The sequence below is a fragment of the Triplophysa rosa genome, linkage group LG8, assembly GCF_024868665.1.
Source record: "Triplophysa rosa linkage group LG8, Trosa_1v2, whole genome shotgun sequence".
NCBI classification, from domain to species: Eukaryota; Metazoa; Chordata; class Actinopteri; order Cypriniformes; family Nemacheilidae; genus Triplophysa; species Triplophysa rosa.
In genome coordinates this window covers 15,885,675-15,901,737 of record NC_079897.1, presented here as the reverse complement: position 1 = coordinate 15,901,737, position 16,063 = coordinate 15,885,675, and positions in this window count along the sequence as shown.

Genomic DNA, 16,063 nt, shown 5'->3' with positions numbered 1-16,063 from the left:
GATATTTATGCTGTACGTATTTTAAAACGAAGGAGTAACTGTAAGTATTTTAAAACTAAGGGGTAACTGTTTAAAAAATATGTGGTATGCAGGATCATCATGGGAGAAAGTTATCGCGAACAAATACTGTGCATTTTTGTAATTTACCCATAAACAAGCTACTGGGCGTATTTTTTTGACGATGGGTACTTTTATTATTACAGCACACATGATGGATGTTACTAAAAGCACACTGAAAGTATGAGGAATTGATGAGTTTCTGCTTTGTTCTATTCATAATTTTACCATATGCTTCTTACCTGATATGTGTAAGTAAAGTATGGCCGATCACAGCTGCGATGTTTAGTGTTTTAAAAGTAATTTAACCCAATCCATGACCTTCCATACAGCAGGGGTTATGCCGGGACCCACCTAGGCAGGTATAAGACCCACCAGTTTTTTTAATAGAAAAAAGGTAAAAACACACATGTTTCATAGCTTTTTGTGAGGCAACTGCAGGTCAACTGCAGTACAATGTTATTATAAAAATGTAATGTATGTTCACACTAAATTTCTCTCAAAATATTGTTGTCTGGCATACTGTAGGTCATGCATACTACATAATTTTGAAATAGGTGCCCCTTAGTTTTAAAATACAGTATAATTTTTTTTTACATATTCCTGACTTACCCCTTTATTCCCCAAATTTTGCATATTGTTCCCCTTAACCTACAGATATGTACTATAGAGGTACATACTGTGAGTGTTACAATTAGTTACGCTGTATATTCTGTTTAATTATGCTGTATGTTGTGGGCAGTAATTTAATTTAATTTTTGTAATTTAAAAAATCAACATCTTTCACTTAACATCTTCTGTTGCGGTTTAGGGAGGAAAAAATAAATCTTAAGTCTTTAATTGCTAAACAGCAGGTTAAAATATTTAGACAAACTGTAGTTTTACGCTTTCTCCTCACTTCAAAGAACACCCCAGTGCCAATAATGGGGTGAATTGTATAATTTCTGCACCACTAGAAATCCAAAGAAATTGCAAGCCTATTTTGAACAGATTTGCGAAACACTCCCCTGTCTTCCATTGTTCCGCCCCCAACTCGCGTCATTGGTCGAAACAATGTTAGTCAGTCAGGATTTTCAGAAAAAATACGATTATATTATATTCATATTATATTAACCTGTGAGAGAGGAAAGTACTTTAACACTTTAAAAATTGACACACTCAACATATGTTCAAATCAAATGTTCTCCCATTCCCTCTTCTCATGTCTTTTGTGGACTCACTAGTGGGTTAGCACAACATTGCATTCCCATCAGATTGTTTGTTTTGTGGCCACTTTCTTTTGTGCCAGGACCTCCTCCACTCCATTTGGAGAGCTTCCTTTAAAGCCTGCCAATCAATGTCAGGAGAATCCGGGATCTCTGACACATCTTCTTTAAAAAGAGGCACAGGGTGGAGGATGAGGGTCAGGAGAATAACAACGGAAAAAACTGAGAAACAACAAAATTCACGAGTGTTTCTCCAGTCCGTTTCTTACATTTCATCACTGTGTTCACGGTGGTTTTAAAGTGAGGCTCAGAGGAGAAGGTTTGCTGACAGACCCTCTCTCACTGGAAGAGGGACAGACTGGTATGCATCTGCTCTGGCTCCATGCCCCACTGGGTGTCAGCGTGCAGATGGAAGTGGTTATTTGTAATAATAAACCCTGGGAATGAGGGAGATGTGTGCCCTCACAGCCTGAGACATGCGTGACTCCAAAGCTCGAGCACTACACAGCAGAGCCTGTTCAGATCCGAGGATTACCAAAAATCCCTTCTGAAATTCTCTTTCTCTGTAGGGGTAGCATGATTTAAAAAAATGATTTAAAAAGTCATATTTTTTTTAAAGAGTGAGACAGCAACCTTGTGCCCTCAATGAAGGTATTTCGCTTGCAAACATTTGTGTCTTACATATTTTGTTGGTTCTGTCGATTTGTTTTAGCAATTTTAAAGTTGTACACATTCCTGTCACGAGGAACTCCATCAAATGGTACTCAAGCTTTTTTCTGTCAGTCACACTGAAGTTCATTGTGAGGTCTCTTTAATTAGCTGTAATTTCTGAGTCTTTAAACTGTCACTGCCATATTTTGAATAAAAAACACTGCATGCTCAAAACTGAATTTATAACAGTATACAACCCAGAGGCCAGAGGTAATGTTTTGCATAAAATAATTCAAGCGTTTCTCCACTTGCCTGTGATAATTTACGTCAAGAAGCGTGCGAGGGGACCGGGCTGCAGGGACAGGACCTGAGTGAGCTCTTTTACGAGCTGTACGTCCACAACATGTCAACCTTTTCCTTCCACAAATAAATATTGTGCACATGGCAGAAAAACACCATGTTTATGTTCCCCGCATGAAAAACATCCAAACATTCTTTCATGCTTAAACTCTCATTGGCCTCGGAGTGAAAACACGGCAGTGTGGGAGATGCTGAAACCCAAGCTGGTGAAAGCTTTACTTGGCCATAAAAAAATCACAAATTAACCCTAACCCATTTCTTAAAAATTGAAAAAGGCAATATCTCTTGTACTTCTTCTGAGAAAAAGACTCTGACGTGAAAGTCTAATTGAGACATTTGTGATATTTGTGACTCACAAATATCACAAATGTCTCAATTAGACTTTCAAAAGAGATCACGAGCTCAGATTTGCCAAATCAAGTCAATATTATTGAAGAATTCGATATGAACAATATGAACATCTCAAATTTACTCAAATTCAGATTATGTTATATTATAAAATACATACTCATAATGTATTTTAAAAATTGTCTTGTTTCTATTTTTTTTATTTAATAAGAAACATATGAGACTTAAAAATAAGAATTATATGATCATTTATTCACCTTCATGTCGTTCAAAACCTGTTTATGACTTTTTTGTAAAACACAAAAAAGAAGATATTTTGAGAAATCTGATTTTGTGTCAATACAATGGAAGTCAATGGGACTCAATGCTGTGTGATCACCAATGTTCTTCAAAATATCTTCTTTTGCGTTCTGCAGAAGAAATTCATACAGGTTTGGAATGTCATGAGGGTGAGCAAATATTGAAAGAATTTTAATTTCTGGGTGAATTATGCCTTTAAATGAAACAGGGATCAGTTTGTGCAGTGAGTAGAACAAGTTATAAGCAAATAAAACTAAATGTTTATGCAGAATCTATAACAATCTACTAATAAAGCATTACAGGCCATCATCCAGTACACCGGATCTTTCACGCTCCTTTATTGTGATGTCACAATTACTTTCTCCCTTTCAATGATATCTGGTTAATGAACTTCTTGTCGGGCTGCCAAGATGACTGGCTACTTTAGAACTCAAAAGCTTCACGCTCTTGTCAATATCGTAAGCGCTGATTGGCTCTTCTTTTGTTAACAAGCTGGTTGGTGTGCTGACAGCCATGACAGAGATGTGGCATGATGTCTTTGTATGTGGAGAGAGGAGTGCGGTCCAGCCAGTTCACGCTGTCACTCTGCAGCTGTTGGCTGTCTCTAGGTGGATCGCTCCATGCCTCAGCCCCACATACGCTGTCTGTTGACCTTCCAGACTCGGGGCTCTCTTTCTCTCTCACAGCTGTGCGCTTTGAACCCAAAATCGGTGCGTTAGAAGCAATCAGGGCCAAGCTCTGTTTTCAGTCCGATCCTCCCTTAGGCCTTACAAGCTGTTCTGTGTGATCAAGCTCTCTGGGCAATGAGCTTGGATATGCTGGTCAAGAATTAAGGAAACAGTCATTGTACAGGCAGCTTGTGGTTTGGCTCCAATCAGAAAACCTTCACGTGCTGTTTCTCTCATTCCACCGTTATTACTGTGGTAAAAATACAGTGTTTGTTGTATTGCCTTTAAAGATGAGAAACATCTTCAGTGTTGGCTTTCAAAGGTCTTTTATGTGAAATGTACAGACTATGATTAATTGAGATGTAACTTTGTGTTTTTTTTTTGTAACTTACAGTATAATCATGCAATGCTATAAAAACAACGCGAATGACAGACGTCTAATTTACATAACAAAAAGCATCCATCCCTTCCAAACTCACGGCATTGGATTAGTCAATATACTGTATGCTGAGTAACAGAACGCTCAAGCACCGAGGAACACAGTAAATCCATATTTGGGCAAGTTGACCTACAAATGGCATACTAAACGTAATGATTTGATTTAAGTATATTATGTTTAAGTAAGTATTTGAACAAAAGTACACTTTATCCTAATGGTGTAAAAGTTCTTCTGATGCTGATACATTTGCCTGAAAGCTTATCTTAATTTGCTGTACACTGTATTTTTTGCTGCCTTAAATTTTAAGCCCAATCAAATTGGTTTTACAAGTCATTTCAACATACTTTACATATCGCTGCTTGTCCTTCTGAAGCCGTCTTTTTCCTTAAAATATTTTTGTGAAGATTCTATATAGGTTTTGTTGTGAATATGTGCTCTGCTGGAACAGAAATTCTTTTACCCCTTTTTTGTCTTAGGCACATAAGGAAACCACAGCTCCATGTTTGTCTTCTGACAGTCTCTCCTCTCTAACTCACTAATCGAGCGAGACAGGCGTCAGCCATTCGCTGTTCCCCCTCTCATGCATTTTTTGGGAACATTTTCCATCCTCAAGACTGCTTCCAGGCCAGCAGCATGGCAGGACTCCAGTCATCACATTGTCAATGGTTAGTTTTACTTCAGTCTGTTCTGGAGCCTGTAAACAAACAAGCCAGCAGTAATAACAAAGCTGCTGTCTGCAGAGAAATGCAACATCTGCAAAACTTCGCCGAAGATTAAATTAATCAGAGTAAAACTGTCCCAGTCTGATTTCAGGAAAAAACAATATTGTACACAAATGTATGAATATGCAGACTACAAGCATGATGTTTTTTTTTTACCTTAAAACTAATTCTAAATTTGATTGTATGATTCCTTTGATTCCTGAGAACCTTTGGTTCTTGCGAACATTGCGTTTCATTTATTTTACTTATAATCACGAGTCTGTTCAAGCAGTTATTCTGAATGACACAATAACATTCTTACGAAGTAGAGCCAAGCTGTATTACGTGTCAGCCTTATGAGCAAGATGTCTTGAGAAACATTCAAATATTTTCTTGACTGCCCAATATTTGCAATTCAGAGCGAGAGAGAGCGAGAGAGAGTGACTTCTTGCTGAGATGGAATAGTTGCTCAGGATGAAAATTTGTCTTCTTGTTAAGATTGCCACTGAGTTCTCAAAGCCACAGCCTTTGGTCTGTCCGACCAGCTGTCTGGAACTGACAAAACCAGAAATGGATTTACATTGTCCATACTCCAGACTGTCTTTCTCAATTTGGAAACCGTCAAGAGGCAATCTGGAAACCGTTAGTCAGTGAGTCCTTGCAGTAATTGCTTGCAGCTGAGAATTCAGTCCGGTGTGAGTGAAGTAAAGGGGGTGGGTTGGAGGAAACCTGAGATGTAACAAGTGCAATTGATCCTTTTCTGAATTCCCTCTGTGAGGAGCCAGATTTGGACTCCACACAGCTCAGGAAACAGACTTTCTGCAAGCAGGAAATGAAGCGTCACACACAGACAGGCCGCTGTTTTTATTCCAACGCACAAATGGATATCTTACAGACAAAAAGAACATTGACATATAGAGTTTAAGAATGCATGGGCATTTTCAGTCTTTAAACAGCAAACCTACATGACTTTTACTCGCACAAACGCACGCGTACATGTGCTCAGATGGTCTTGGTTAACACTGAGACTTAGGGGCTCCTACACTTTGTTTCCCCTGTGTGCTTTAGTAAACAGCATGTTTGATTAAGGCTGCACGCTGGAGAGAGCAGGTTTTGAGGACACAGTAGGGGTCTGGGCTCTCTCAGGGGCCTCTGTGTGTTTACTCTGATTGTTTTAAGGTCAGAGAGAGAGAACAGAGCAATGGGAAGAGAGCTCAGGCATCCCGGGTCCCTTGACCACAGACAGAATGTTTTCTAGTGAAAGAATGATGATGGAAATATGTGTGGTATTCTGCAATGCTTTTGTCTTTTTAAAAACAAGTACAATAGTAAAAAGAAAGAAAGAAAGAAAGAAAGAAGAAAGAAAGAAAGAAAGAAAGAAAGAAAGAAAGAAAGAAAGAAAGAAAGAAAGAAAGAAAGAAAGAAAGAAAGAAAGAAAGAAAGAAAGAAAGAAAGAAAGAAAGAAAGAAAGAAAGAAAGAAAGAAAGATTTTACAATGCTGGAAATTACTATACTAACCAACCGGTAAGAACTTTAACTTAAAGGGATAGTTCACCAAAATATAAACATTCTTTAATCATTTATTCATCCTTGTGTCATTCCAAACCTGTATGACGCTATTTTCTCTGCAGAACACAAAATAAGACATTTTGAAGAACATTGGTATCCCTAGGCCCCATTAACTTCCATTGTATTGACACAAAACCAATGATGCATTTCTCCAAATTTCTTCTTTTGTGTTCCACAGAATAAAAAGTCACAAACAGGTTTTGAACAACATTAGGGAGAATAAATGATGACAGAATTTTTATTTTTGGATGATTTATGCCTTTAATGACACATATATTTTGTAGAACTGTTTACTTAATGTTTTACTGTTTACTTCAGGGAACTCACGAAAGGGATTTTGTTTAGTTGGACAGACCCCCCCCCCTCTCTGTTGGAGGTTATGTAAGTGTACTATAGGGAGGATCCAACGACCCAATGTCTCTGATGGCATAAATAACACTGCTCTATCCACACCATCTCTAGCCTCTGAGCCTCATGTGAATCACTCTGAAACTTCCCCTGCAGGCACAGCATCCCTACATCTGCAGATATTTACATCCTCCCAGTAGAGCAGAATGAGGAGGACGTGCTTTAGGTTGCCTGGATGCTGCTCAGATCTGGACCTTGTTTGTCCAGCGATATAAGTTATATGCTGTTGTCCATCTGAAAGAAGAGAAGGCACTGGGGTGAGCTCTTAATCATGGACACATCAGTTGAGGAGTGGATGTCCTCCCTTACTCATGAAAGACATGGCTTTTTGTCGTTTTTCCTTTTCAGGCAAAGAGATGATGAAATGCAGTGAAATACTTTTAGTCAAGGTGCAGCACTTGCCTTTAGCTTATATGAAAAGAAAGATTCATTTTAAAATGGTAGATTTATGTTATGTACGTCTTTTATTATTTTTCTTTTTATTTGGGCCTTGAGGACACATTATATCCATGTGTCAGGAGAGACTGCAATAGAGCTTTATTCGGTTTAATTTAGGATTTTTGTTGTAGATTTACACGAGAACCCCTCCGGTCTTAGTGTTCTCCATACACAATCCTTGGCAGAGAGAGTAGAACATGTAAGCCGTATATATATTGGAAACACTGGGTTTTCATGGATGTTTAATCAGCTCTTTATTTTCTTCACTGAGGCTGGAGGCCTCTGTGCATCGTCTGATCCAACACATGAACTAATAAAACATTTCGTCTCTTCTCCGTCCAAACGTTAGCACAAGGGACAGCCATATGTTAGACCCAGATAAATCAGCCTTATTGAGTGGCCGGTCTCACAAACCATGCAGATTAGAGTATTAGAGAACTAATGAGGCTGCTGGGAGCCGAGGACCGCTTCATGTTACCTTGAATGCCGGCTCTGTGTGAAACACAAAACAGCCTCGCGTTGAAAACGGTACGGCAGCTGCTGGCGGAAATCAAACACAACAGCTTGTTCTTTTCTGGACGATTCAACCTAATCCAAACTGTGCTTTTCAGTGAAAGCTCCACTGAAAGGATTACAGTGGTGACAATATGCGAATTAAGCTGGCAACTGACTCACTCGCTGATGTATGTGTACTGTACATTATTCAGAGTTCATGTTTCAGACTTTTTCCCATACTGTAGTCATCAGGGTTCTCTAGTTTTCTTCATTGTTTCCATAGGACAGTGGCTCAACATTGTCAAAATGTTCATTTATCACTCACCATTCAGTTGTGAAAAGCATAGTTTAGGTTTGTCTATACCACAAGTTTAGATCAATACGCAAAATGCATTAGGGTCATAAAGTGGCTTTTTGTATTCCTGACCTTGTTAAAATATTCATAAACATCTGAAAGACTATCCTCCACAGAGGAAAGGAAGCAGACCATCACAGGAACCTGACTCTATATCTGGCCAATCAAGTCCATACACTTTGAGCTTTAGCACGCCTCAATGGACGTCTGCAGATCATAAGACTCCTTGTCTTTAATACCTCCTAGCTGCTTTCCTTTTGTTGTTTTTCTTCCTCCAATTTGTTTGATAATTCTTGCTGACATCCTTATAGGAAAAAACAACACTATAGGAAAGTTTTTATTGCAGTAATGTATTATTTATTATATTATTTATTATCATTATTATAGTGTATTTTGCTGTATTTTTATAGTAGTTTTGGGAACATTTATATAACTAATAGAACATTTAAAAAACGTTTTCTCTAACGGTCTTTTAACCAAGCAAGAACGTAAATTCGACATCTAAAAAACTGGACACTTCTGAATGTTTTTTGAACATTCAGAAATAACGTTTTTATAACTAAAAGGTAATATTAGGACAACGTTCTTACAACTTAAAATTGTTAGCTAAGCTAATTAACATGCATTATGTCGTTTCATTTTATATTTGCACCACTGTTATGGCTAACGTAATGTCCGTTTTACTGAGGTGTACGTTAGGCTATTTCTTCTCTCTTCACTCAAACATCAACTTATGCACATGACTTCACCCACATTTCAATATTTTGAGTATGCCTCATAAAGGAATCTTTCATTGCTGTGGCTATTTTAGAGAGATGCTATAGATAAACATAGGCTATCTCAATTGACTTTTGTTCCGCTGTCTGCTTTCAAGCCGTGAATGTATCTGCCTGAGAGAGGTTACCGTTTGAATGGCAGGGGTCCTACACTTGTAGAGTTAACGCCTCGCTTGTTACTTTCTGAGGTAAAATACCCACCCGTCTATCACCCTGACAGCTCTGACAGCCATTCAGAGAGCCCCGAGGTGTCCCAGTGCGCTATCAAAGGCCTTTTTATTGAAGGAATCCCAAACTAGGCTGTCAGGACCGAGGGGCGGGGCTAGCTGTCATGGTGATACATACAGCCCTGCAGCGGTAACTTATCCTGAAACAGAGTGCTCAAAGATCCCGTATGTGGATCATGACGAAGCTTGGTAGCCTGCTAGAAAAGACAAATTAAGATGCTTTTGAGGAATCATTTTGCCCTCTTTCCTGTTCTTCATTTTTAATGTCTTCTTTCATTCTCTCTACAGTAGCCTATATATACATATTATATATAGGCCTACATGCATTTTGCAGTCACATTTATTCAAAGTGCATTAGCCTTCAAAGTGCATTCAAACCTTTTTCTTTATTTTTTCATCTTCAAACCCATGGCCCCAACCACTTGATTTACAGTAACACACGCAATAATATAAATCATATACTTTTTTCAGTTATTCATTTTTACCACTGGAGGACACTACTGTAGATAAAATGACTTTAAAATAATTAATTATTACAAAGAAAACTGGCGATTTGAACGTTCGCACATGGTAAACAACATTTACATGCTTGTATGAGTCGGTTTTGACTCTTTCAATGTTGTAAATTATAATTTTATGAAGCTTATGGTCACAGCGCCCAATGCCTAAAACAACTTGGATTTTAATGAATAGCAACTACAAACACTGCTGCCCGACGCAACTGTCACAAATGGGAAATGATGGAAAATGTGCTGCCCTTCAATAAAATATTATTACCAATAAAGAAAGCTTGGCAGCCATAAGCCTGTTTAAAGACTTCTTTAGCAACATCTGTTGTTAACATTTCATTTTTCAACGCTTTAGGGGGTGCATGCATTCATTTTCTATTTCTCTCAGAGACACGCATTCTTTGAGTTATTTCTTTATTTTGCGCGAAAAGCACGCGCCCAGAGCCTCTGTTCATCAAAAAGACCCACACCAGCAGTTTCATCAGAACACAAGAAGCTTTAGCTGAGACTTGCTCTGAATCAGAGAGATGGAAATAATAACGCAATTTCCATCAAAATGAGGGCGATGCTAATTTTGCAGGTGTTTAGGTTCACAGAATTATATGTACAACTACACTCTAAAAAAAAGCCGTAAAAATAGGGCACAATATACTGTATTAATATGAAGGAATTTTCCGTGTTCATTTTTACAGTTGTTTTACCTGTATTTTACATTTTGCACTGCATTCATTTGCATTTTAGCATTAATGGAAATGTCCGTAAAATAAAGGAAAATGTACTGGTAATTTTCTGCCAGTACTTTATCTGTTTTTTTACGGGATTTTTTTTACAGTGTACAAAGGTGATGTGTGAAGTGCTTCTTTCATCTGTTATATCATTTCATATTCTGTTTTAAAATGCTCCAGTTGTATCATCCTGTGATTTGAAAACAGCTCAATGTTTCTATGGTATGTTGTACCACAAAACACTTATGACACTGAATACTGTCTGGATATATGTGAATACAACAGTAGCACAATGCAGGGGACGTACAATGTACAATACAATACTACAATGTAGTAACAGAACATAAAAACAGATTTTATTCTCGTTGGAACAATTAAGTAGTACTTTACCATTTAAATCTTTGTCATTTTGTAGCTTGAGACCTTATTCACTTTCATTATATGGAAAAGAGTGATACTCTTAAAGGTCCAGTGTATGGAATTTAGCAGCATCTAGTGGTGAGGTTCCGAATTGCAACCAACGGTTCACTCCACCCCTCCCCCCTTTTTGAAGCATTATAGTGGCTGACACAGCACTAAGATGTCATCACTTTTTCACTTCTTTGCCGAAGGAGATAAAGTATTTTACGAAACACGCTCTGTAGAGCCGTTTGTCCGTTTAGGGCTACTGTAGAAACAACATGGCGAATTCCATGTAAAGGGACCCGCAGTGTATGTAGATAGAAATAGGTCTAAGGTTTTAAGGTAATAAAAACATAACGGTTCATTTTGTAAGGTCTTTATACACCTCTGAAGACATAGTTAGAAGCAAATTATATTGCATTTCTGTCAATAGATCCTCCAAAAAATGACATACAGCACCTTTAAAAATTATGTTTATCTTCCACAGAACAAAAATAACACAATTTTTGGGTGGCATAAAGCTGTTCATATAATGACAGAATATTCATTTTTAGTTAAACTATTGTTTTAAAGTGTAGCTTCACAGTCATTATTATCACATTCGATTTGCTGGTAGATTAGAACTGATCAGAAAAGTTATATATGCGAATCGACTGTATTAAACGGCTGTACTGGAGTCTGCAGTGAGCTTCTGAAACCATTGCAGTGCATATCATCTATAAATAATTATCATACGCTGCAGCCTGCTTTGATGTAACGTCTCATTTATATGACAACTGTTGTAAATAAAAGGATATAAGAGACAGGCCACGATTAAGAAATGCACCATACAACCTGCCTCCAGGTCAACTTATTGCTTTCTGGCCCTTTGTTTAAGCCTGTTTTAAATACACTGAAGTCTATGAGTGGATTAAAAACTGGAGTTATGTAACATTTCACACAGAGCACATGCTCTTCTCTCAGATGAATTTTTCACACGAAAGTCAAATAGCTGAAATCTCTTTGATTGTGACAGACAAGCAGGCAGGACAGAATGGAGGGCAATGAGGAAATGTAGGCATGTTTCACCGCCTGTTACAGTGGTAATTGATCTGCGGATTGGAGCGTCTTCAAAAACAGTTGTAGATTCTGGTGACACCACAAAGGCTGTAGATCTGCTGTCAGGGGCAGGGAGGTGCTTTTTAAACAAGTTTCCAGCCCTGAGGGAAAAGAACATGAGCAACACACAGAATTGATTAAGCAGAAAGGATCAGGATTAATCTTAACAATCCCCGGCTACATTGTTACAGATGTAATATAAACAAGCATTGAGCTCAAACCTTAAAGCTGTAGCTCAAGCTGGCCAAAAGAAAGTTCACTGTCAAAAAGGTTAAAAGCACACAGAGTTCACTCTTTCCCTCACATTTAGTGATCAAAAGCTGAGCTTATTGTGTTCTGATTATCATATAATTGCAATGGTAATTTTGAAGCAGACATTGTTTTTGTTTTATGCACGGTCTTGATGAATCGCTTTATTTTATCCTTATTATGGTCACTTTGGATTAAAGTTTCTGCAAAATGCCTTAATGTAAATGTGATGCACGATTTTTTTTCAAACACCAAGGAGATCTGGTGAAGATCTTGACTTTTAGAGGCCAGTGAGCTCATAGAAGCATTTTGTTACCATTTGAATTAGAATTTTTTTTAAGCTAAAATAGTTGGGCATAACAACGTCGACTTCAGAAAACAAAGTTATGTCATAACATTTCATTTTAAATGTTTGAAGCTCCTTGACTTCGGATACAACATAGGATGACAAGGCTTTCAAAAGAGACATGGGTACTGCTGTATTGAGCATTACAATTAAAACACAAAGAAATGTAACAAGGTCAGCAGTATGTATGCATCTGTAAATGTGCCATTTTAATTTTTTAAACCATTGAAACCTTGCTTAAAGGAGTAAAACATTAAATCACAGCAGCAATACAAATATATATGTGATCAGAACGGCTCACATTGACCCATTACAGTTTTTTAAGTACACTTAAGAAATGCGAGAAACTGCATAGTGCATATGCTATTACTGTCATCAAGATTTATTTGTTCACGTCAGCGCTCCTATTCATTGCTGGAATATAAATATGGTCCATTTTCATCTGCTCGCAGCAGAAAAATGAATAATTAATATTTCAATGTGATTCGTATATTACGTGTTTAGCAAAACTACCAAAAGTTATGATGACAGATATCTAGACACAGAAATGAACAATTTCTATGCAAAATAACTTGTCATTGTCAGGTTTCCCCTGTAAATATGCATACATTAATGTTAATAGCCTATTTCATTCCGGAAGATTTCTTCAAATTGCTCTTCAAACAAATCTAAAAAAAATTGGAATGCTTTTCTACATGTCTGTCAGTTTTTTAAAGTAAAAGTTTATTGTTATCTCTCTATTGTATGGCTTTCATCTGTGATTAGTTGTACTGTGTATTAGACGCCTGGCCCGATAACTCAACAGTTATTGATTCCTTGCGGAGGCCACATAATGTTTGTTTAGGTTGTTACAGTTTAAAATGTTGTTGTATTAATTTAATTTGTTGGACTCTCGACTAAACAAAAATCTGTTGGATTAACATAAAATAATTATGTTACATATCAGTTGCACATAATAAAATTATGTTTACTCATCATAATTTATCTGTGTTCAAGTTGTCCTTATCTGTTATACAAACATGATTATAGCAAATAAAATTTCAAATTTTGATTGATCATTCTCAAAAGTTCTTAGTTAGTATGACATTAATTATTCATTTATCGTTTTCAAAAATATATTTGTTTAAAACAGCTTAACCAACAATTCACCTTTCAAATTTAAAAATGTAACCACCCACTAAGCAAAGGCACCACTCTTTTGAACAATGGTAACCACAAAACTCAAAAATAACTCTTCTAATTCTCGAAGATAAATAAACATTAAACACCAACAAGTGTTTCTCTTAACAAAAAAAAGACATAAAACAATTCTCTCCAAATGCAGTCTTACACAAAGCTTGCTGGGAAATGGAAATCATCTGCCAGTTTTAACAATTCTGTGTTAACATAACACAAATCATTCATGTAGTCCCAACTTGAATGCATTAAATTAGATGACTGAACATGGAAAATCATGCTGTGTCAAAATTGGTAAACAAAGTGTTGAATTAACTAAATTAAGTAAACTCGACAAGTAGCAAAAATCCTTTTTTTATGTGTATTAGCAGGTTTATCCAAAATGAAATTAAGATTAAATTAGGGTATAAATGAAGAAGAAAAATCTAAATTTATTGTTTTAATATACTAGTTGAGAAAATGTTGAAATATTATATATATAGAAATAGACATTTATTATTGAGAAATATAGAAAAGTGGGTTGGTGTAAACCCGATAAATTAAGATAACTCAAAATATTTGTGGAAACGTATAACCTCAAATCTTTTAAATTGATAAACTAGACCGATGGTCTTGCACCTCCAAACCAGTGTGGTGGGAGGCAATAGCCTCCCAGTCACACGCTGGAGGAGGACCATTCCCCAGCGCCAGCGTCCTTTGCTGGACTACGCCCGGGACGTCGAAGCCAGGAAGGGTTCCGTCCCCAAGGTGTTGGTCCGGGCTTACCTGGTGGCCAGGATGGACGACCCTCCACCTTTTTCGGAGCGAGAGGAAATGGTGTATCAGCCGTTCCCACAGTTAGTGGAACGGCTGCAGCTTCGAGAGGAGTCAGTCAATGACTCCTTCCCCAGCTGCTATCTGACCTCCTCTCGCTCCAGTCTGGTTTCCATCCCGGAGGGCGGCATGGTGGGTACTGTCACCCTGACTCCGCACCTCCCTCCGCTAGTTCCGCGGCCCCTGGTCCGCCTACGGCCCTCCGCGGCAAATGGGGGAGCAAGGCGTCCGGGGGGACGTCCACGGACTCCTACGGTGCGGAGTTAGCCACGCCCTCCACCGCTGCCTCGCAACCGACTACAGGCCCTGCGGAAGAAGAGGCAGCGGAGGAGGGCGCTGACCCCAGAACAGCCTGTGTCCAGCCCAGCCGGTGCAGCAGCCGGCTTCCAGTCCGATGCAGCAGGCATCCAGTCCGGTGATCCAGTCCAATGTCCAGTCCGGTGCAGCCGGTATCCAGTCCAGTGCAGCCGATGTCCGGTGATCCAGCCGGCGTCCAGTCCGGTGATCCAGCCGGCGTCCAGTCCAGTGATCCAGCCGGCTTCCAGTCCGGTTTCCAGTCCAATGTCCAGTCCGGTGCAGCCGGTATCCAGTCCGGTGCAGCCGAGGTCCAGTCCGGTGTCCAGTCCGGTGCAGCAGCCGGCCTTCCAGCCGGTGCAGCAGCCGGCCTTCCAGCCGGTGCAGCATTCCGGCCTTCCAGCCGGGTCCCAGCCTTGTCCCGCCGATGCTCAAGTCGGCGGTCCCCCCCAGGTCTTCCCCCCCAAAGTCCCCCAGGACTCCGCGCCCTCGAGCGCAGCCGAGGATTAGAACTGTTCCCCCCTTGAACTCTGTTGTTTCCCCACCCCCCCTCCCATGTTTGTTATTTTTGTCACACCCCAACCCTTTTATTATTATTGCTTGTCTGCCCCTTGTCTTGGTTGCCATGTCTGTTTGGGTCTTGTCCTTGTTGCAGTCTGTCATGTCCTGTTAGTCCACCCCTTGGTGAACACCTGGAGGTGTTCATTGGGGGGGGGGCGGGGGGATCTCTGTCACGGTCCTACATTCTTGTTTATGAATTTCTAGTCATGTGGCAGGATCGGGACAGAGCCCTTAGGTTTTATGTGAGAAAGACATGAGTTGTGTATGTTTTACATCTCATGTGTTTTTTCGTGTCTCGTCATTGGCCCCGCCCCTCTCGTTTCATGTATTGCTTCCCTCTCGTGTCTAATGTTCCTCACCTGTAATTATCCCTCGTTTGTCTTTCCTATAAATGCCCTCATGTTTCTTTGTCTTGTGCTCATGGATTATACTGTTTATGTGCTATGTACCTCGTCCAGTGTTCCTGTTTCCAGCCTTGCCCATGTTCTGTGAGTTTTGTGTTCTACCCTGTCGTGTTGTGGTGTAAGACGTTTGGTCGTGTCCTTTAGTTTAGTTTTACTGTTCTTGTTTTCGTTTTGCCCCCACGTGGGAAGTCTTTTGTTTTATATATATTTCTTAGTTCCGTTTTCCCCCATTGAGGGTGCTTGTTTTGCGTTTTGTGTTTAATAAAGCCCTGTTGTGTTAACCCCTTCACTGCCTGCCTGCATTTGGGTTCTCCCGCCACGCCGAGTCGTGACACAGTTTGCTCATTTTTAATGAGTAGATTAAACTGTTCGGGAATACAGTGTGGTTAAAGTATTTGAGCTAAAAATTGTATTACATAATTGTAAAAAAATCTATAAAATGTCCTCATTTAGATAATTAAATGTGTAAAAGTCTGGAGTTCAAACCAC